General features: G+C 44.4%; 1 long non-coding RNA gene across 1 annotated transcript; it reads right to left on the minus strand.

The window, feature by feature from the left end:
- Nucleotides 1-1,869: 1,869 nt before the first annotated feature.
- On the minus strand, nucleotides 1,870-9,128 carry LOC120388442. Its single transcript, XR_005590581.1, has 3 exons — nucleotides 8,973-9,128; nucleotides 5,343-5,456; nucleotides 1,870-1,960 (listed from the first exon to the last, which is right to left on the minus strand). It is a non-coding gene; the product is annotated as an uncharacterized LOC120388442 (long non-coding RNA).
- Between the last annotated feature and the right edge of the window lie 14,756 nt (nucleotides 9,129-23,884).

A 23,884-nucleotide genomic window follows, 5' to 3' on the forward strand; every position in this document is an offset into this window, starting at 1 on the left:
CAACTAGAAGTAAGGGTAACTTATAACATGGATGGACAGTACTGAGTGGTAACTAATTACAAGAAATTTATATATGAAGGCCTCATTTGTGATGTCACTACACTAAATTTCTTATTTTACTCCTCCTATACACAGCACTATGGGATACAATGTAATAGTGTCCATCCCAGTATTTCAGAACAACTCTAGGACTACACCTCTCACCCAAAGTCCCAGACCTAACATTGCCAGGTCCACTATATGGGACTAAAACTACTGACGGAAGAAAACTGTCCACAGGTCGCACATGGGAATGTGCAGACCAAAGGACAGATGGGGCACGAATGTGTGGATGGCAACAGAAGGTGGCCATTGTATTGCACATAGGCCTCCAGCTGTGATAAGGGCTCCATTGGTCTGGTGCTGCACAGTCACACAGCATGAGACAGTCTTGTCCCAAGTAGTCCATAATGTAAATAAACCACAATATATGTCACATATTGCATTTTCTTCCCATTTTTAAAATCAGTTGGTGAATTATTTGTGGTGATCAGATATAAAGTATCTCATGCCCTACATAAAGCAATACTAGGGCATAATGAGGAAGGAGGGGTGGGCCATGCTAAGACCAGTTAGCTTCATATCCCGTGAAGAACAGATCACCAACTGACTACAAGCAGAGTTACTCCAATTTAACACAAGGTGTGATTTGAAACTGGTGCAAAAGACTTTGGCCTCATCTAGTCTGTACATAGACAGCACTAGGCCAATGAAAGAATTCCGTCTACACTAAATCTGTACAGGTGTGGCATTTCCAGCATAGACAGACTTATTTCAGTTTAAACCAGACTCATTTCAGTTTGACTTATGTCAATTAATGGGAGATTAATGAAAAGCCTGTTGAGTGATTAGATGCTTTTGAGGAAAGGGCGAGGAGGTAGATGGAAGCAGTAACCCACAATGGGTGCATATTTCCAGCATAGAGACACCATGTGTTAGATGGGAAGAGTTTAGAATCCCAACGCAACTTACCCAGAGAAGTTTGTGATGAATCTGCAAAGGAATAACAGGCATTTCATTGAGTACACTGCTTTCCAAACACAGCCGTGAACCTGAGACAGAATCTGCTCAAACAGATCTTGAACCTGGGGAGCCCCACTGAATTCTGCATGGGCACAGGAGCCCATCCCCACTATCACCTGCAGGATTGGGTCTTAGGGTTAACAAAGGCATTTTAAGAATACTGAGTAAATGGATGAAACATGCAAACACAGAGCTGGAAGGAGATCAAAGCCGAAGGACAAATGGCTGACACTAACATGTCCTCAAGCATCAAGAGAAGTGTGAGGGACACGATAGTGGGATGGGGTTACTAATGGCTTGGCATGCTACCATAAATCTCATATTTCCTATCTCCATACATCTGCCCTAAAGTGGGATCAGCTGAAAATTCCATGTAGAGATTGAAATATTGGTACACTTTCAGATTTTAAATACTGGTTCAGAATATGGTTACAAAGGAAACTCTCTTTTTGACAATCTTTGGAAGGATTTATCTCTCTAGAGAATGTGGAAGCAAATCAATAGACTATTTAAAAGGTGGCCCAGAGAGACCACAACTGACTCAATTTAGCTGTTTAACAGCTCGGCCACTAAGAAATATTTAAAATGTGAGAGCAATTCAAGAAATACACTGTATTCATTTGAATGCAAAAGTTTCTTAAAGTATAAACTCGGCAAAGCAGATGGTGTACCCAGTGAGACCAATGTCTCTGTCTGTAATGAGCTGAACAAAATCGCTGGATCCACCACCCACAAGTGTGTATGTGTGTGTGTGTAAGAGAGAGAAAATCTGGTTCCATATCTGAGCAACAGTAAGTGAGGAACATGGTTCCGATGATGTTGAGACCGAAGAGGGAAATTACAGCAATGATCAGGAGAATGATCTCAGCTAGCAGCAGTTTGGACGGCTCTATGTTTTCTGGTGAACAAGGCAAGAGAATCCCCTGTAGTTGCTCAAAGTCTGTAATATATATATTTGCATAGCTCTAGGAATACCTTTCTATATTAAACATAGAGAATAATTTTACATCATTCCAGGTGGTTTTGTTTGTTTTAGGCTAACCCATGATTATAACTATTTTACAAATGCAACAAATAAGTAACTCTTGGACTATGCAGAAAGCAAGGAGCACAACACAACACCATTTTCTTTTTTCCTCTCATTTGGTATTATTGTAATTATTATTAAATATGCAAATACATTGTTACTGAAGAGTTAAGGTTGCCCCGTGGTGCCTTATGCCCTTTCATAATCATAGAATCAAAGAAGATTAGGGTTGTAAGAGACTTCAGGAGGTAATCTAGTTCAACCCCCTGCTCACAGCAGAGAGTGGCTAAATGTAACCTCTGAAAACCAGGAAATTCAAAGTTCAGGTGCCCCATCTCTGCAACACAACCTTAACTCTGCCCCTTGGAGCAGGTAATAACCATTGGGAATGATAAAGTAATCGGTCTGAAAATTTCCAAGGGGATATTTTTCCAATCAGAAAATGCCAACTTGTTAAAATAAAAATGCTGCAGGAACATCTCCATTTAGACAACATTTCATGCCAGTTTATCCATTCCCCAGTTCTTGGGCAGTGTACCAGGCTTGCTGTACTGGAACCAGAGCTCTAGCTTCCAGCAGCTAGGATCAACAACTACATGGAAACTCCTCAGCCCTGGGCTCGGAGAGTGTTCAGTGTCTCTGTGGGGATGGTGCATGCACAGTCTGGTCCACATTAAGTGCTGTGAAGGGATGGAGCATGCTCAGTGAGGCTGGAATCTCTGCAGATTTTAGTGGCTACATTCAAAAAAATCTCTACCATCATGTGCAAAATGAAATTTTTCAGAGGCTTAAAACGTGACCAAATTTAGGTGGATTTTCACAGCCCCACCTACAATATAATATCATCCTAGCACTTGGATTCTATGAATCTATGAATGTCTAAGTCCAAAAGGGACCGTTGTGATCACCTCCTCTGGCCTCCTGTATAACACGAGCTAGAGAGCTTCCTTAGAAAAATTCCTAGACCATAGACCAAACCAGAGCAGCGGCTGCACTGTGCTGGCTGCTGAACAGACACATAGTAAGAGACAATCCCTGCCTAAAGAGATCCCAATCTAAACAAACCTCAGTGGGTGGCATGTGTCCTTGAATGTCATCCCCAACATTTAAAAACAGAACATGACAATTATTAGTGGCGATCAGATATCAACAATAGACTCCAACATCTGCATGAAACAGTGCTTTGGCCTCAGGGGGAAGGAAGGACAGGTAATGTTGCCGTACCGGGACCTCTGCAGCTCCATGTCTCCTGATGAACAACTTGTGAACTGGATGACTAGAACCTGTTCTCAAACACTTCTCTGAAACAGAATCCAAGGCTAGATTCAGACAAGTCCTGACTCTTTTGCTGTTCATGAGCATTAACAGAAGTGCTGTCTTTTACACATGAACTTCCATATAGTTAACTTTGTTTTCATTCAGGTCCACATTTGTTTAGAGTTAGATTTTGCCACCTGTGGAGGAATAAGGGGACCGTTCCTTTGGGGTCAGTGGCCTGGAGCTGGCCTGGTCTGGCTGTCTGAGTAGCCCTGCCCATTGCAGCTGAGAGGAGAACTTTATTAGCTGACCCGTAAATAAAAAGAGCAGCAGGAAGGGGTGGACGGAAAGGTACTTCCAACACTCTCCAGGAACTTGAGGGGCCAGAGGCAGTGTCCTGAGGGACTGCTACTAGTTACTGCTGAGGGGAACTGCACCAGAAAAGCAAACAGATGAGGAAAGACTAACCTGGGAGCTCTGTATTGCTGATGGTCTGAGGTAAGAGCCAGGAAATCTGTGACTGGAATTACTGGTGTGCGAGATGATTTTGGGAAAAAGGACTGCTATGCTTGTGCAGACTTTGAAGTAAGAACATGCAAGGCTTTGGTTATGTTAGGTTATGCTCAATTAAAAAAACTACCCCAACGGAGGTAGCTTCCCTGGGTTCCTTGAGAAAGCACCATCAAATTAACCTCAGAGAGTGCGCAGCCCCAGAAGAACAAAGCTTAGTCCAATAGGAGGAGAGTGCTATCAAATAGCCTAATCCTTTACACGTCGCGTATGGGGTAGTGCCTTACTCCACAAGAAGCACCACTGGCAGAGTCTCACTCTTAGCTTTGGAACACTTGGGAAAAGAGTTTAATTAACATGTTAAAGCAGCTGCTATAGACAAAAAAAGCCATGTTTACTCTAGGGTTAATCATGACCTGTTAACATGTTCTTAGATATGTCTGACTCAGTCTACATTGGTTGCTATGTGCAGTTTAAAAAAAAGTGTTAATTAAATGGGTTAGTTACTGTTTCTAACATTTTTTTTAATGATTTCCTTATTAATCTGTGAAATTACTGATCATTCTAAATATTTTGTCTTAGTCCCCCTCTTCTCCATATAAACAACTATGTTCCACTTGCCAGAACATACAGCGAGCTGCAATATGAGTAAGCCCCTTTTTTGTATTCTGTACTTCCAGAGGTGAAAGTAAGCCGGTACGGTCCTGTACGGCATACCGGCAAGAGCCAGTACGCCGTGCCGGATCGCACTAGCTTCCATGCTGGGGATTTAAAGGTCTCTGGGCTGCCCATCACAGCGGCAGGAGCTCTGGGCTCTTTAAATCCCGGCCCCATCCCGGCAAAGCTCAGGGTTCCCCGTGGCGGCCGGAGCCCTGGACCCTTTAATTTGCCCCTGAAACCCTGGGAGCCCCTGGTTGATTTAAAGGCCCCAGGGCCTTTAAATCTTGAGAGGCCACGCCTCTTCCGGATGAGGCCACACCTCTTTCAGGTGAGGCCACGCCCTCCTCAGGACTCCAGCAGTACCGGTAAATCCTGTAAATTACTTTAATCCCTGTGTACTTCTGTTTCCATAATATGAAAGACAGATGATTTATGACATTTGGATAAAAATAGCTTAGCAGTTAGTCACTGCTTTGACCCTTGGACCATTACAAATCAACATTTCCTATTGTTAGGGAGTTTTAAACAAATAACCAAACACAAGAACTCAGTGATGAGTATCGAGATCAGAGCCAAATTTCATAGCACAAAAGCCAAAACACTGGCTTCAAACCCACAAGTGTTTGTGTGGGAGCAATTAAAAGTCTGGATTCAAATTCTGGATCACATCTCTGATAATCTTTTGTAAAACTGGCAAGCTGTGGATCAAAAGCTGCAACCTCTAAACAACAAAATTCCCCTTGATGCTAAGGACTGAGTAAGAGCTGCAAGATTAGCATGATAAGTACAGAGAAAGTGAGGCCATGCAGAAGTAAGGTTTTCATACCTTTGCGATGATAAATGAGGAAAGCAATCCCAATGGCTATGAGCATGAGGGCAAGAACAAGAATGTCCATGAGAATCTTGTCATCTATGACCAGTTTAGGAAAGTCCATGTTTTCTGTAGAACAAAACAAAAATATGGCCTGCACTTTCTGAAAATATCCATTACAGAATTTTTTTTTCCTGCTCCAGAATTTTTTTTTTTTTATTTACAATATAGAAAATGATTCTAGGTTGTGTGTGTTTGTGTGGGTGTGTATTTGTTTGCTGAAACCACAATCACAATTACTAGGCAAATGAAGGTCAGGCTTTCAAGAAAACAAGAAGCACAGTGGCATAAAGGGGGAAGAAAGCTGGCACATGTTGCCATTTTAGAACATAGATTACTTCATTTTCCCTTGAAGAACAGATCACAAACTGTTAAAGCCCAGATGAATCCAGTCAGCACCTGTTGTCAGACAATTCCCTGAATTATAAACCAAGGTTAGATTTATAAGTGTTTGTTCTTTTCTGTTCACAGATTCTGGTGGAAGCACAGTACTTTCCGCAGAACATCCCGATGGTGAACTTTGCTTTGACAGAAAAAGCAATGTTTGTTTAGGGACAGACCATGCCACCCTTATGCTGCAAATAGCTCCACTGGCAGAACTTGGCCCTTAGGCTTTGCTTGCGTTGGGAATATGAGATGTGGTATAAAATGTGTTACCTGGCAGGCTTTCATTAACACCTCAAGTACCTCATGTGGACAAAGACCCTAGTGTGATGCTGTAATGATGAACAACTATTTATTAATCATATTCTAGATAAGTCGCCGATACACATGTTCAACCTTCATGCTGGAAAGTATATTCGTATTGTCTACGAACCAAAAGGGGAGGAGGTAGGTAACCAGCTTTGCTCTGGGAGAAACAGAGGTTTCCAGGCAACAGGACAGACCTATAGTAATCCAGCAGGAACATGGGCCATTAAAACACAATGGCACATCCATGCAAACAGTGACAATCACCCAGGCCATTAACTTTGAGGGCCCTGGCAGTCACCTTTCCCACCAGGACAAGCGGTTAGGCTGAGTGAAATGGACTCCCTAGCAGATAAAGAGACAAGGGGATGTGAGGTAATATGTTTTATTGGACAAACTTCTTATGGGGAGTGAGACAAGCTTTCAAGCCACACTGAGCTTTTCAGTGTTATTGTAGTTGTGTTGGTCCCAGGATATTAGAGATAAGATATATTAGAGAGACAAGGTGTGTGAAAAATATTACCTCACACACTTTGTCTCCCTGGGAGATAAAATGATAAATCCGGACACAGGGACAATGAATCCTGGATCGGGGTGAGATAGCATTCGGATGGGGACAATCACAGAGGACAGTGGAGGCAGATGGATAGGCAAAGTTCAATCTCTAGCATTTGCTCACTGAGGATGTAAGTTGCTTTTCAACCCTCTTTTCTGTAACTGTCTGCTCAGTTTTTGAGAAGTAAAATTGAGACTTGATTAAATAATTTAATTTTGTTTAAAATCTTTTTCTATCTGACTGCAGATCAGATTTGGTTTACCAGGAATTTGTCTGTAAGTTTGGAATTCCCATGCAGTGCCATCGTCGAAGAGGAAATTCGCAGGTGACCCCACATGAGGGAGGAACTCTAGAGCCTGCAGCATCCCTTCTCTGTTTTGAGTTAAATGTATATGAGAAAATGATCCTTTTTCTAGTGAAGGGAAAGCTGCAAAAAGGTGGAAGTGAGCACTCACCTAGGGGACCTGCTGAGGGCCTAAGAAATGGTGGAAGGTCTGTAGGTAAAACCTAGAGTTAATCACAATCAGCTAATATTTTTGCAAACCTGTTTATCTTCATCAACACTAGCTGCTTTGTTGAATTTAACAAAGTGTTCATTAAATATGTTAATTCACACACTTTCTAACACATCTCCTTTTCCCAAGGAAGACCAAGTGTGACTAGAGCAGGGCCGGCTCCAGACCCCAGCGCGCCAAGCAGGCGCGTGGGGCGGCATTTTGCCGGCAGGGCGGCATTTGGCTCCGGCGGACCTCCCGCAGTCATGGCTGCGGGAGGTCCACCGGAGCCCCGGGATGAGCGGACCTGCCGCAGACATGACTGCGGAGGGTCCCCTCTTCCCGCGGCTCCGCTCGAGCTCCCGCAGGCATGACTGCGGCGGGTGCGCTGGTCCCGCGGCTCGGACGGAGCTCCCGCAGGCATGCCTGTGGATGCTCCACTGGAGCCGCGGGACCATGGGACGGTCCGCGGGACCGGGGAAGGGCGACGCGAGCGGCACGGCCGCCACCCTGCTTGGGGCGGCAGATTTTCTAGAGCCACCCCTGGACTAGAGACAGCTACTTTGGGGTGGAATCAGGAGTAGTGGCTGTGTTAGAATTCTGTGGGTGCAGTTCAGAGGGAGGGAGAGGAAGAGACAGATAGAAGAAGCTAAGGGAAGGAAGAGTGAGGCTATTGGAAGGAGAAGGGTGAGAGACTTCAGAGGAGTCACAGACTGTGCTAAGGGTACCAGGAAAAAAGAGCGCCGCCCTGCCCCCTCAATGTCTATTCTGGGATAGTCAATCTGTGGAATAGACATCAAAGGGAGGTTGTGGAATCATCATGATTGGAGGTTTTTAGGAACAGGTTAGACACCTCTCAGAAATGGTCTAGGTTTATGTGGTCCTGACTCAACATGGAGGAATGAACTGTAGGACCTCTTGAGGTCACTTCTTGGTCCACATTTCCAGGGCTGGCTCTAACATTTTTGCTGCCCCAAACAAAAAAAAAAAGAGCGCCGCCCTGCCCCCGCAAGCGCCGCCCGACCCCTCCCCGAGCGTCGCGTCGCCTCGCCCAAGTCCCCGCCCCCCCAGCGCCGTGTCACGCCGCCCAAGTCCCCGCTCCGCCAGCGCCGTGTCAAGCCGCCCAAGTCCCTGCCCCCCTGAGCGTTGCGTCCCGTCTCACCACCCAAGTCCCCGCCCCCCAGCTCCCCATCACGCTGCCCAAGTCCCCTCCCCCCCCGCGCCCCATAGCGCCGCCCCAGTGCCCCCCCACCCAGCGCTGCACTGTGCCGCCCAAGTCCCCGACCCCCCAGTGCTGCCTGGCCAAACCAAAAACAACAAAAACAAACCCTGGTTGCCGCCCCCTCCCAAGGTGCCGCCCCAATCACGTGCTTGGTAGGCTGGTGCCTGGAGCCGGCCCTGCACATTTCTATGATTCTATATTCAGTGCTATGTGGCACTTCTTCATTCTGGAAAGTATTTTGGATTTGGACTCCAGCTCCCATTATTAGGCCTTATTCAAGGATTACAACAAAACACAGGGTGCTAATCATCCCTCATTATACATGAACCAGGAGAGCCACCAGGTGCCACAGGATTCTTTGCTGCTTTTACAGGAGTTTAATGAAAATTCTGCGGAACGATACTCCCTTAAGGGAGGGGCAGGGAAACAAATGGAAGAAGCACCTTATGGACAGTGATAAAATCATAGAATCATAGAATCATAGAATATCAGGGTTGGAAGGGACCTCAGGAGGTCATCTAGTCCAACCCCCTGCTCAAAGCAGGACCAACACCAACTAAATCATCAAGCATAGAGACCTCTTGTGCCAGAAGGGAAGAGTTCACAAACCCAACCAAACTTACCCCTTTCAGCTGGTCTTGACTCTGCAAAGAAATAAGAGACATTTCAGTTGGAACCCCTTGTCTTCAAATGGGGACCCCAATTCTGCAGTTGGACCCCTCTGCTTATCGAGCCACATTGAAGTCAACTGGAGCCAATGTGGGTGCAGAGATCTGTCTATGTGAAACCAATTGCCAGATGAGGTCTGTTTTAACAAAGTATCATTTTTAATGGAGAATGTGCATGTGAAGGGAACATGCATGGTGATTAAAGCTGAAGCGACTACAGCTGTAGCTAACCTGCTCTCAAGTACTAAGCCAAGTGTTCGAGACAGATACTAGGGTTATCTTACTAATGATCAATGCTTTTGTCCATCAGCATGTGTCACGTGACTGAAATCAGCTGGAAACTATAACTAGAAATGCAAATATTAGTGCATTTTCTGATTTAAATCCAGTCTAGAATAATGTAGAAATGTAGGCTCTCTCCTTTGTCAATTATATTTTTGAAGGACTTATTTTTCTAAGGAATAGTAATAATAAAACCTACCTAGCACTTTGCATGAGTAGATCTCAAAGTTCAGAATTGTTACCTTCTGAATGCCTAGCCCCACTACATGAGTTTCAGTTGTTCTCCCTTCTCCCCGGCATGAGCTGGGAGGGTTGAACCTCTGTCCATCCTGTATATGTATGAGCCAGAATACTAAATAACTGATGGCGTTAAGGTGACATAAACTCACACTTCTGAAAATTGGAAAATACAAAATGAAGGTAAATGCCACTAAAATAAAATCTTCGCTTCTCTACACAAAAAAGGGGAAAGTTTAATAGATAGTCAGATAACTATGAAGTGCCATTATGAATGATAATGAATAGCCATTGAGGGCCAAGGCTAGGAAGAAAAGCATGAGAATAGCTCTAGAGCTTGGAGCATTTACCCAGGATATGTGAGACCAACATTCAAATAACTGCTCCGAAGACCATTGAATTATTTAACCACAATGGCACAGGAGAGCTTGACGAAACCTCACACCAGCACATCCCATAGCTGTGTGGTTGGGGCACAACATCTGAAAGATGCTAGATACCTGTTCAAATAGCTTTTCCCTGTCAAGAAAAAGGGGGAAGTTGAATCCGGGTCTCCCATATAAGTGCCCTAATCATTGGGTTAGAAGGAGGGCACTGCCATCCTGGGAATCTAGTCCTTTTTTGCTTTTAGCAAAATGCAAAATTTCAAATTGGGTCAGAGGAAATATATTACGACTTTTGATTCCCCAAACATTTGTTTTGGTTCAATCCAAATCAAAATATATTTCCAGTTTTTTGTAATTACCTGTGAAGAAAAAAAATCCACTGTGTACCCAGTTCCAGTTACAGTAAAGGTAAAACCACGTAAATATATCAAAACAACTTCTGTTTATGTTCTGTTCAATTTTAAAATAGATTTTAAACACAAAATATGTAATATCTGTTAGGATATAGATATTCAGGCCTGTCTGCAAAGGCCTATACTTTAAGAATGTAGGCGTATTCTTATCACTTAGCTAGTTATAGAGATATAAAAGAAATAATCAAAATAACTGTCTGTGGAATGGCCTTCACTTACTGTGACAGGCTAAGGCCTTCAGCTAAGATGTAGTTAGGAAGCCATGAGCTGGGAAGTGTATGGTCACATCCTCCCATTCCAAACTTGCGGGTTCTGGCAAGCCAGGGTAAAGGATTTTTTGGATAAATGGATAAGGAAGAACCAGGGCCCATACCAGGTGCAGGGGTCAGCCTGGGATGAGATTAAAAAGGAAATGGAGGAAGTGTTAGGGGACCCAGAGGAATGGGGGGTGGCTGAGGAGCCCACCCTCCTTTGGTATATGCAAGGCTGGCTCCAGATCCCAACGCACCAAGTGCGTACTTGGGGCGGCATGCCGCAGGGGGCACACTGCCTGTCGCCGGGAGGGCGGCAGGCGGCTTCGGTGGACCTCCCGCAGGCGTGCCTGCAGAGGGTCCGCTGGTCCTGCGGCTCCGGTGGACCTCCCGCAGGCATGCCTGCGGAGGGTCCGCTGGTCCCGCGGCTCCGGTGGACCTCCCATAGGCATGCCTGTGGAGGGTCAGTTGGTCCCGCGGCTCTGGTGGACCTCCCGCAGGCATGCCTGCGGAGGGTCCGCTGGTCCCGTGGCTCCGGTGGACCTCCCACAGGCATGCCTGTGGAGGGTCCGCTGGTCCCGCGGCTCTGGTGGATCTTGTGGATGCTCCACCGGAGCCGCGGGACCAGCAGACCCTCTGCAGGCACGTCTGCAGGAGGTCCACCGGAGCCGCGGGACCGGCGACCGCCAGAGCGCCCCCTCCGGCATGCTGCCGTGCTTGGGGCGGCGAAATTGCTAGAGCCGCCTCTGGGTATATGGGTAGTGGAAGAAGGTCCCTGCCCATGGGGACTGGATGCCTTCCAGGGAAAGGAGGCACTTCAATCCGCTTGTGAGAGGTTTGAAGTAAGGGCAGCATTATGGGATGTTGCCAGTAATCTTTCAAGTTTGGTGCTGTTTCAGCAGGGACTGCTGAAGGATTGTAAATTAGTTGGGGTGGTTAAAGATGATTTGGCACAACAGGGTTTAGAGTCAGAAGCAGAGTTAACAGACCACCTTTAGAGACAGGAGCTGGGACTTGGTCATGGGCAAGTAAAGGAAAAAAGAAAAGATTTCAATGTGGAAAATGGCAGGGTTTGCAGGAGCAGGTAACAACAACCCCCAGTCTTCTCCCAGAGCCAGAATGAGAACCTGGGGGTGAGGGTTCCCAACTATAAGAGGAGTAGCCGTGTTAGTCTGGATCTGTAAAAGCAGCAGAGTCTTGTGGCACCTTCTAGACTAACAGATGTTTTGGAGCATAAGCTTTCGTGGGTGAATACCTACTTCGTGGGTTGCATGTCCCAACTGTTTCAACCCAGGAAGCCTACTCTTGGTTCAGAGCTAACTATGTCCTTTTCTTCCTTTCCTCTTTCTTTCCCTCAGTTTACTTAATTTGCTGCTGGTAGCCTGTACTTTAAACTGACCTAACAGGCTTCATTGGTTTCTTTCCACCTGTTCCCCCTTCTCTCCCCCTGCCTTTCCACACCTTTGTTTTTCTGAAGTTTTAATGGAGGGTATTTTGAATACTTCTTTGAAATGTTTTGGGGTTTTGTTTGTTTGTTTTTGTTTTTGTTTTGTTTTGTTTGGGACAAAGGATGATGAAGGTCTGCTGTATTCCACTGGAATTTTTGAAGTAAAAGATCCATGGGCAACCGTGGAAACAAATGTTTTACTGCCTTTTGAACAGTCTCAAGGTAAAGACAGCACAGGTTAAGGCAGCTGTGTGGCAATAATTGTACTTGGTGGCTGAGTTGTTAGAGACAAAGTGCACTACCTTAAAGAACTAAATGTAGGAGCAAGTTATTTAAAGAAGTAAGTTAAAAGTTACAAATACCTTTTGCAAAAATTGATAATACAGGGTTTGGAGGAAAGTAAACATTTGGGAGTTGTAAAAATGGTACAGGTAACAGTTGTGAAAATGTTAAAGGTAACAGTTGTGGTGTTAGAAGAAGCAAGTTTTTGGTTTAATAATAAAACCCAGTTATATAAATGTAACTGTATGTGCAACTCTGTGCAGTCACATTGGATGGAAGCTTGGTAATTAAATTATACCAAGGGGTCAGGTAGATTGGATACTACCATCACTATGCTTCTGTCCCCAGAAGCCTTTACAGCTATTTTGAGGGAGAATTGGCCCTTTTCACACTGAAATGGTCTATAGGGGACTGCTGCAGGCAGCAGGTGGAGGATTAATCTGATCAAAATTATTTGACTATTGGGTAATGTAATCAAAATCACTAAAGGAATGTTTCTATTGCAACTTGACTGCCCCTGACTGTCTCTGGTGGTACAAGATGGGAGTGTAATCAGGGTACAGTTGTGTAAAAAGAGTAATCACAGTGCAAGGGATGTTAGACAAAATAAAATGGTGTGTGGACAGGAAAAGGAAAAGGGGAGCAATGATGGGAACACTGAGCCTTGGGGTGGCTCTGGGGGATCGGACTGTTACTTTGGGGGTGCATGAAAACTCTGGGCATGGGGGAGGCAGTTACACCTTGTGTAGAATTAATATGGCTGATATAATGGAGGTTAAACTATTTCCCAGGACATGTGCAGTGTATATTGGAGAAGGGGTAAATTAAATGCAAACAAAATATGGTACTTAATTAAAATCCTGTTAGGGCTCCAAAAGGAGCCATAGTAGGTTGTGCTTTCTTTTTCAGATCTGTGTGTTTTGGAGCAGGAGATGAAAGTGAAAAGTAATCAGAACTCTGGTGGAAGTGGAATGTGTCCCTTTTAAGACAGTCTCTGAGCTGCTGATAGCTTTGGATCCAGAGGCAAGCCAAGAAAGCCTCTGTGTGGATGCAAATTACCCAGCTGATGGGGGAAGGAGGAAACTGCCCTTTGCAGCACAGAGAACCTGAGAATAATGAATACATATGGTCAGCAAACAAGCTACTAGAAGACTCAGATTATGGCCCTCCAGAAAAAGGGAGGTGAAAAAAACAAGTCAATCCTGAAAAATAAGGGGAACAGGTTAACCCTAAGGGTGTGTGTATGTGTGTGTGTATACAGAGAAGAAATCTGAAGCTGTCTCTCAGCTATTACCTGAGAATAAATGAAAGCTTGGTACAGCAGAGAAACTATTGCAAACCTGGTCTGTTATACAAGAGGGGAAACTGAGGCACACCACCTCACAAATTTCATAAATAACCAGTGAGTGGGGTAATTCACTAGCCTGACTATAAAACAAAATAAGAACAGCCTGAAGGTAATTCTTCTGTTTTTCCTGCAATTAGCAAGGAAATTTGTAAAAGGAATTGGTATTATTATTAAGCAATAATCTGTCCCCACCAGGGGAGTGGAAATTGTTTCTTTTGTTTTTCAGACACTCTACAAGCATGCTGGCACCAGCGGAAGAATAACCCAGAATACCATGGATCTATGTTTTGTGTTGTTAGTCTGTAGTGTTTGTCTTGTTGCTAGCATGACATGGGTGGGGGATGGCTTCAAAAGGCTGACCTGGAGCTAGGGGGAGATGTGTATCGGAATGCAAAATGCTCAGCTAGAAGGCCAACACCTGTGTAATGGCTACTATGGTGCCTGGAAATGGAACAGCAACTAAGATGGGCCCCACAAGCCCTATGGGAATAATGAGAAGGGGAGGAGCTCACTGGGAATCAATGGAGGGGGTGTATGGCTGTGCCCCTCAAAGAAGACATTTGGCTGTGCCCCTCTCCTATGACTATGGAGGAGCAGGATCAATGGCCTATGGCAAGGGGTGGACAATTGGGTGTACTGTGTATGAGGTGTTTTGCTAAAAATGTACATATTACTGGGGGCAAAATTACACCAGCCCCCAACCAAACTACACACATCTATATGCTGCTATCTGGACTCTGGTGCACAAATGGATCTGTAAATCTTATTGCTGTGAATAATCGAACCAGGGCATACGGCCTGATTCCATACCAAGTGGTTAAGTTGGTTTGGACAATAACCCATTTCTCTGTGGACATTCAATGGACTTATAATGTGAACAAAAGCATGTAAAACTTTCAGGGGCAGCTTGTTGCAGCTGCCAGAAACTGGACACATTAAGATCTTGACCCTGTCGAAGGAGAAGAGGCAGTGTTTTGGTCGTGGCTCGGACGTTGGACCGTACTGCAGTGGTCAGAACTCAGTGCTGCTGTGCATTGTATATTGTTAACTGTACTTGTGTTACGCTGCATATGGAGATAACCTATAAGTAATGTAGTAAGCCCTCCCCACCCCGCAGTGTGCAAGACAACCCGGACCCAACCTTCTCGGGCCCAATATAATGGGAAGTCTGGGACACTAATTGGAATAGGTGTGGTACGCCCGTACGAGAGAAGGTGCAGGGCACTATACTACACGAGGGGCAGTGGGACAAATGGAATATCAACACCTTCCACCTTGATGCCTGGCCTTATCAGGAAGTGTGTCGCCATATGTCCTCTGCTTTTCCAGGGATACCTGGGCAGGAGGATCCCAAAAGAAAAAGAGAAAAAAAGGGGTGAAGTGTTAGGATATAGATATTCAGGCTGTCTGCAAAGGCCTATACTTTAAGAATTTAGGTGTAGTCTTATCACTTAGCTAGTTATAGAGGTACAAAAGAAAGAAAGAATCAAAGATCACTGTCTGTCTGTGTAATGGCCTTCTCTTACGGTGACAGGCTAAGGCCTAAGTCTAAGATGTAGTTGGGCAGCCATAAACTGGGAAGTGTATGGTCACATCCTCACATTCCAAACTAGTCACATTGAAATAAGGTGCTATTGGGCTGTTAGGAATACAATCCTGTCCTGATATTCCTATCACCTCCAGAGAAAGGGTAGAGCCTAGAAGATTTAAACTTAGTTTAATAGCATTCTGTCTGGCAAGAACTCACTTATCAATAGACACAGCTGGACAATCCTTATGTCTGTATAGATGTAGTTGTGAAATCCTCACTTCTGTATTGCTTTGTGTGTTTATTTGCATGGTCTCTGGTTCTGTGATTGTTTCTGTCTGCTGTATAATTAATTTTGTTGGGTGTAAACCAATCAAGGTGGTGGGGTATAATTGGTTAAATAACCATGTTACAATATGTTAGGATTGGTTAGTTAAATTTCAGTAAAATGATTGGTTAAGGAATAGCTAAGCAAAACTCAGGTTTTACTATATAGTCTGCAGTCAATCAGGAAGGGGGCAGGGAATGGGAACAGGGACTGGGGATGGGAGAATTAAAATCATGTCTTGCTAAAGGGGAAAATGGGAACAGGGGATAGGAACAGGAACAGGGACACAGGCAAGGCTCTGTGGTGTCAGAGTTGGGAAGGGAGACACTAAGGAAGGAAACTGGAATCATGCTTGCTGGAAGTTCACCCCAATAAACATCGAATTGTTTGCACCTTTGGACTTTGGGTATTGTTGCTCTCTGTTCATGCGAGAAGGACCAGGGAAGTGAAAGGGTGAAGGAATAAGCCCCCTAACTATATCCATCACACCTCTCTAAGGATGAAGATTCCACCACCTCCCTAGGTAACACATTCCAGTGCTTCACCATCCTCCTAATGAAATAGTGTTTAATAATATCCAACCTAGACCTCCCCCACTGCAACTTGAAACTTCTGTCACCTGCCACCACTGAGAACAGCCAAGCTCTTTGGAACCCACCTTCAGGTAGCTGAAGTCTGCTATAAAATGCCCCTTCACTTTTCTCTTTTGCAGACTAAATAAGTCCAGTTCCCTCAGCCTCTCGTCGTGAGTCATGTACCCCAACCCACTAATCATTTTTGTTGCTCTCCACTGGATTCTCTCCAATTTGTCCACATCATTTCTGTAGTGGGGGAAAACAAAACTGGACACAGCACTCCAGATGTGGCCTCACCAATGCCGAATAGATGGGAATAATCAGTTCCCTCAATCTGCTGGCAATGCTTCTACTAAAATGCAGCCCAATATGCCATTAGTCTTCTTGGCAACAAGTGCACACTGCTGACTCATATCCAGCTTTTGGGATGCATTAGGCGAGGTATTTCTAGTAGGGATAAGGAGGTGCTAGTCCCGTTATATAAGGCGTTGGTGAGACCTCATTTGGAGTATTGTGTGCAGTTTTGGTCTCCCATGTTTAAGAAGGATGAATTCAAACTGGAACGGGTACAAAGAAGGGCCACTAAAATGATCCGAGGAATGGAAAGCCTGTCGTATGAAAGGAGACTTGAGGAGCTCGGTTTGTTTTCCTTAACCAAAAGAAGGATAAGAGGAGATATGATTGCACTCTTTAAATATATCAGAGGGATAAATACCAGGGAAGGAGAGGAATTATTTGAGCTCAGTGCTAATGTGGACACGAGGACAAACGGATATAAATTGTCAGTCAGGAAATTTAGGCTTGAAATTAGACGAAGGTTTCTAACCATCAGGGGAGTGCAATACTGGAACAGCCTACCGAGGGAAACAGTGGGGGCGAAGGACCTCCATGACTTTAAGATTAAGCTAGATAAGTTTATGGAGGAGATGGTATGATAGGATAACAGGCTTAGTCAATAGGTCAATTAAGTGCCACACTGGTAAATAGTACAATGGGTCAATGATATGATATTCTTAACCTTTTCCCAGAGGGTATGGCTGGAGAGTCTTGCCCGCATGCTCGGGGTTCAGCTGACCGCCATATTTGGGGTCGGGAAGGAATTTTCCTCCAGGGTAGATTGGCAGTGGCCCTGGAGGTTTTTCACCTTCCTCCGAAGCATGGGGCAGGGGTCGCTTGCTAAAGGAGTGGGTGGATCGGCTTATGTGGCCTGCATCTTGCAGGAGGTCAGACTAGATGATCATAATGGTCTCTTCTGATCTTGAATTCTATGATTCTATGATTCTATTATTCTTATCCACTGTTATCCCCAGGTTTTTTTCTGCAGAACTGCAGCTTAGCCAGTTGGTCCCCAGCCTGTAGCGGTGCATGGGATTCTTCCACCCTAAAGGCAGGACTCTGCACTTGTCCTTCTTGAACCTCATCACATTTCTTTTAATCTAATCCTCCAATTAGTCTAGATCACTCTGGACCCTGTCTCTACCATCCAGCATATTTACCTCTCCCCACAACTTAGTGCCATCTGTGAACTTGCGGAGGGTGCAATCCATCCCACCATCCAGATCATTAATGAAGATGTTGAAAAAAAATGGCACCAGGACTGATCCCTGGGGACTCCGCTTGAGACTGGCTGCTAACTAGACATCAAGCCATTGATCACTACCCGTTGAGCCCAACAATCTAGCCAGCTTTCTATCCACCTTATAGTCCATTCATCCAAGCCATACTTCTTTAACTTGCTGGCAAAAATACCACGTATCAAAAGCTTTGCTAAAATCAAGATATATCACATCCACCACTTTCCCCATATCCACAGAGCCTGTTATCTCATCATAGAAGGCAATGGTCAGGCATGACTTGCTCTTGGTGAATCCATGTTGACTGTTCCCGATCACCTTCCTGTCCTCCAAGTGCTTCATAATGGATTCTTTGAGGACCACCTCCATGATTTTGCTGGGGACTGAAGTGAGGCTGTAGTCCCCCGGGTTCTCTTTCTTCCCTTTTAAAAATATGGGCATTATATTTGCCTTTTTCCAACCGTCCGGGATCTCCCCCAATCACCACGAGTTTTCAAAGATAATGACCTATTGTTCTGCAATCATATCAGCCACCTCCCTCAGCACCCTTGGAGGCATTAGATCTGAACCCATGGACTTATGCATGTCCAGCTTTTCTAAATAGTCCTTAACCTGTTCTTCCATCACTGAGGGCTGGTCACCTCCTTCCCATACTGTGTTGCCCAGTGCAGCAGTGTGGGAGCTACCCTTGTCTTGTGAAGACTGAGGCAAAAAAAGTACTGAGTACTTCAGCTTTTTCCACATCATCTGTCACTAGGTTGCCTCCCCTATTCAGTAAGGGTCCCACACTGTCCCTGACCACCTTTTTGTTGTTAAAATACCTGTAGAAACCCTTCTTCTTACCCTTCATATTCCTTGCTAGCTGCACGTCCAATTGTGTTTTGGCCTTCTGGATTACATCTCTGCATGGTCGAGCAATATTTTTATACTCCTCCTTTATTATCTGTCCAAGTTTTCATTTCTAGTAAGCTTCCTTTATGTGTTTAAGCTCACAGAAGTTTTCACTGTTAAGTTAAGCTGGCCACCTGCCATATTTGCTATTCTTTCAGCACATTGGGATGGTTTGTTCCTGCACCCTCAATAAGGTTTCTTTAAAATACAGCCAGCTTAAGTTAAGTGAAAACTAACTTAAGTTAGTGAAAAGACTCACATTGGCTTCAGTGGACACTGACTGAATCAGGCACATAATGACTGATCAAATGAAGTGTGGGAATTTTTTTTTTCTGTGCATTTTTCCAAAGATTTCTTCAACAGAGCTGACAGATTTTAACAACAAAAAGCATAGGGAAGAGAAAGACCCTGGCTATTTTTAAGGCAGCCCTGTAAACCTGCTAGCACAGCAATGCCATAGGAGTTAGGTTAGCTGCAGTTAAGGTTTTTAGGTGAACAAAGAGGGGAACATGAGAATCAGTATAACTGGTTTTAATCAAAGAGATGAGTATTATGCTGAACAGTTTGCATAGCAGAATCATTTACTGTCAGACTGTATTGAACTGACAGTAGAATGCTGGCATATCAGGTATGGAGGATGGTGCTTTTCTGATAGTTCATCAGAAAATCCCATGTACCATTTAAAACAGAGTTAAGCAAAGACATGGGGGGCACTTGCAAGAAAAATCTATTGAAACTGCCCCCCAAAGTATGATGCCCTTAACAAATGACATCTAGCAAAATGCCTTAGGAAAAGCAGTAAATAGCTCTGTACTCACATAGTCAGCTGGAAGGGAAGCTTAGCCTCTAGCTCTGTCTACAGCCTCCAATGACGGTCCAGTTAATAGACAACTACGGAAAACTAGGGAGACAGAGCTGATACCACATGCAGGCTATATCCTGGGCATGTTGTGTAAGCAAGACAGATGTTCAATATAAAAAGGAGGCGAGTCTGGTCTTGTTTACACTGGTGCGGCACCAGGGGAAGTTGACATTTGTGTACATGAGAGCAGAAATTCAGCCCAAAGCTTAGATGAAGTGCACTAAACTGTCACATGATTACTGGGCATTTAAATCAGGAAAGCCTCCTGCTTATAAGTAGAACAATTAGCTGAGATCTGAATGATCACTACCAGGCTTAGCACAGATCTCAGACCTAGTCGATGCAGCAGCACAAGCCAGTGGAAAAGTACAGATCTTTGGGCTCAATATATGTCCCACCTATATGAAGCTGCTACCCCTCTCCTCTCCTCCCCCTCTCCCCTCACCTCTCCAGCACCTGACCGGGCCTACCTTTCACAGCTCTGTGTCTCAGGGCAACAGCCAGGTGGAAATGTGTTTCACACACAGGGAGGGCAGGAGAATGGGTCAGCAGTGACCCCCTCAGCCCTGCAGTGGGAAGGGACCCTGTCGGTGAACCAAGATTTTGGGGGAATTGCTGCTCTGATGAGTCTGAGCCCCACTCTATGCTTCTCCATGTCAGTCAGGTTTTGGGTGCCCCTCCCCTCTAGGGGGTGAGTCCCACTCTTTGCCTCTCCATGTGTTTCTCAGCATATGGTTGGGCCCTGCCACTCTGGGATGTCTGAGCTCCAATCTGTATTGCCCCCGTGTGAGCCAGCCTCTGCAGGACTCTGACTCTACAGTCTGAGCCTCTGTCCATTCCAGGTATGAGCTGGAAAACAAAGTGCCTGTTGGAGCGGAGGTGCCACAATCTTACATTACTGAAAACCGAGCAATACAAACTGAAGTTAAATGCCACCAAAAACAAAAAAAATCTGTATTTTCATTTCTCTACATAAATGGGTAAAAAAAAGTGTGTGTGTAGATATAGCACTGAGGAATGACCATGAACTGCCACTATGAATGGTCATTGGGCCAGGGTCAGGGCATGAAGTCGACTCCATAACCTGGTGGTTAGGGTGCACAAACAGGGTGTTGGAACCCCCAGTTGAAGTTCCTGTGCCAAGGACTAATATAATTAGTTATACAGAGTGGAACAGCTTCAGTAGAAGAGATTGAGAACTGAACCCCCTCCACCCACACACACACCTCAGAAATATCTCCTATCTGAGTGGTTAGGACACTTTTCTCTAATATAGGACCCTCAAGTTCAGCTCCCTTCTCTGCATCTGGAATATGAGGGAATACAACCTGTGTTTCCCACCAGAGCACTCTACCACTGTGCGAGAAGTTACAAGGAGAGTGCCACCACTTTCTCCTACAGGCACTTTGTGAATCTAGCCCACCCTTGCTTCTGTTCAAGTTCACAAAATGGAAACAAAAAAATTCAAGTTGGGCCCCCCCCAAAACATTTAATTTAATCAGACTCCAAACAGTTTGTTTTTTGAGTGTCTGAATATGTAGAAAAATTAGTTTGGGGTTCAAATTGAAATTTAACTCTTTCAATTTTTTGGAATTGCTGCTGAACAAAAAAATCCATTATTCGTCCATCTCTCGTTACAGGAAAGGTAAAATTGAATAAATGGTTCCAAACAAATTCTGTGAATATGCAGTTCAATATTTAAATGGATTTTAAACACAAAATACACATAGAAATGTATGACACATGTTGTGTTTCATTGCTGTATAATTAACACACAATTGTAATGCATTAATTACTGAGATCTTCAGACTATTATATATGGAAAAAATTCCAGAGAAATGGATTATTCATTCAAGTGTGTCAGTCAACAGACTTATATTTGTCTACTGTAAATTGATTTGTGCAAACAGCTTTGAGCAGTACCTAAGGAACTGATATTTTCATATAATTTTTCAATATAGTTGGCTGTCATAGTCACTCCTGTGACAAAGTGAGGCTTTTCTGTAACATGCCTCGGTTTCTTTATGTACTTTGTATTGCTACCCAGTGGATACAAAAGTGTTAAATTCTGCTGTTTTGAGCACAGCAAGAGACGTGAAGTATTGGCGTAGCTGTCTGGAGTGGAATGAATGGGTCACTGAAGACTGGCTGAAATCAGTCCAGATCATTGGAGAATCTGAAAACGCAAAGGAAACCCCAAGAATTGAGCAATTGATCTCTACGTATGGGACTCTCCAACAAGTGGAATATGTGAACTGCAATTGGACAATGGACCGACAGATGCCTGGAATAAGGGACGACTTTTGGAAGAGACTCAGCAGCTCTCACCAGAGACTGACAGAGTCAGAGCTGGGTAGAACACTGGCTTGGCAAGAATGAACACTCATTTCTCTGTGCTTCCCCTGTCTGAGTTCCAGTTGAATAATAAATGCTGCTCCATTTTGAAAATCCTGCCTGGTGCCACTGCAAATACGTGCTTTGGACCCTGAAGAATGTAAAAGTCTCTGACCAAGCATCAATCTCAGTTGGACCTGCTGTGCAGAGCTCTTGGTGTGAAACAGGAATGCAAGAGCCCAGCTGCTCAATCTTGGAGGTGTTAAGGCTGAGTAGAAGAGTGGGACCTTATAGGTGTCTGGCACACTGAAGGGGTTCCTCCAAGGGACTGTTTAAAAGCACCCGATCTGTGGATCTGTGGTAGTTTTATTTATTAATCCCTAGTAACTGGACAGATACATTGTTGCTACATTCACATTCTTTTACACTAAAGTAAAAGAAAGATTTATTCTCTCTGATTTCCTCACCTGAGAGCCGAATCATTCTCCACCCAAGTCAACAAAAAGACTCACATTGAGTTCAGTGAGCAGTGACTGGATTGGGCACATAATGACTGAGCAAACAGTGTGAGAACAGGTTCTTTCTGTGCATTTTCCCAACCATGCCTACAGCAGAGCTGACAGAATTTAAAGAACAAAAAAGCATAGGGAAGAGAGAAGCTGTGACTGTTTGTGTGGCAGGTCTGTGAACCTGCTGGCCAAGCCATGCCTTAGGAGTTAGATCAGCAGTAATTAAGGATTTTCAGTGGACAAAGGGAGAACATGAGGATCACTACCACCTTAGGAGTATTGTGCTGAACAGTTTGCATTACTGAGTCATTGTATTGAACTGACAGAGTAGAATGCGGGACTATCAGGTTGGGAGGATGATGCTTCTCTGATAGTTCACCCCAAATTCCCATGTACCATTTAGAATAAAGTTAAGCAAATACATAGTGGGGGCACGTGCAAGAAAAACCCTATTGGAACTGCCTCCCAAAGTATGACACTCTTAATAAATAAGCTTTAACAAATTGCCTTAGGAAAAGTAGTAAATTGTTCTGTACTCACATATTGAGCTTGAAGGGAACCCTAGCCTTATACAACCTCCAATGACTATGCAGTTAATAGACACCTTTAGAAAACTAGGGAGAAAGAGCTGATACCACATGCAGGCAGTGTCCAGGGGGTGGTGTTTAAGTACAAACAGATGTTCAATATGAAAAGGAGGCAATTCTGCTCCTGTTTACACTGGTGTAACAGAAGGGGAAGCTGACATTTGAAATTCAGCTCAGTGTTTAGTTAAAGTGCACTAAACAGTCACATGATTCCTTCACACTTAAATCAGCAACGCTTCCTGCTTATAAGCAGAACAACCAGCTGAGATATGAATGATCACAACTAGGAATAGTAAAGATCTTAGAGACAGCAGATGCATCAGCACAAGCCAGGGGATAAAGTTGATGTGTATTCATAGATTCTAGGAATGGGAGGGACCATTGTCATCATCTAATCTGAGCCACGTGAAACAGGTCATAAGACGTCCCTGAAACAATTTCTGTATGGAAGCTGAGGGGCTATTAGAAATGGAGTCCATAATCCAAAACATTATTAATAAACCAACAAAAACCTCGGTAATGATCATTTTTATTGCAATTTTTATAAAGGCTTAAAAACAATAAGAAGCAATGTAGTGCTCCAGAGCTACCAAAGTTAATCCTTGTGTGGACATAACTTGATTTGGTGCAAATTGGCAGCTGCATCAATTTCCACCAGAAAGAAAGAAAGAAAGAAAGAAAGCTCAGTAACTGATCCCAGGCTCTGAACATAGACAGATAAGGACACATTACAAGGACAGCCCAGGCACAATGACTAGGCAAATCCAGCCCCCTTGTGTAGAAAGGATTCCCTATCTGCTATGCCCAGACTCTCAGTGAGACGGCTGTCTGCCCCAATGCTTGTGAGACCCTATAATGACAACCTGGGAATTCCTGCCCTAGGTGTGACACGGTGAACAAGCAGAATGGATTGGCAATCAAAGGCTTGTCAGGAGATATCTGCTACTTCCACAGGTAGGGCTGGTGGACAAGTGTGTGGGTGGCAGGACACATTAACAAGCTCAGAGCAATTCAAAATCTAACACATACACCA

Source organism: Mauremys reevesii, linkage group 22, assembly GCF_016161935.1.
Source record: "Mauremys reevesii isolate NIE-2019 linkage group 22, ASM1616193v1, whole genome shotgun sequence".
Taxonomy (NCBI): Eukaryota; Metazoa; Chordata; order Testudines; family Geoemydidae; genus Mauremys; species Mauremys reevesii.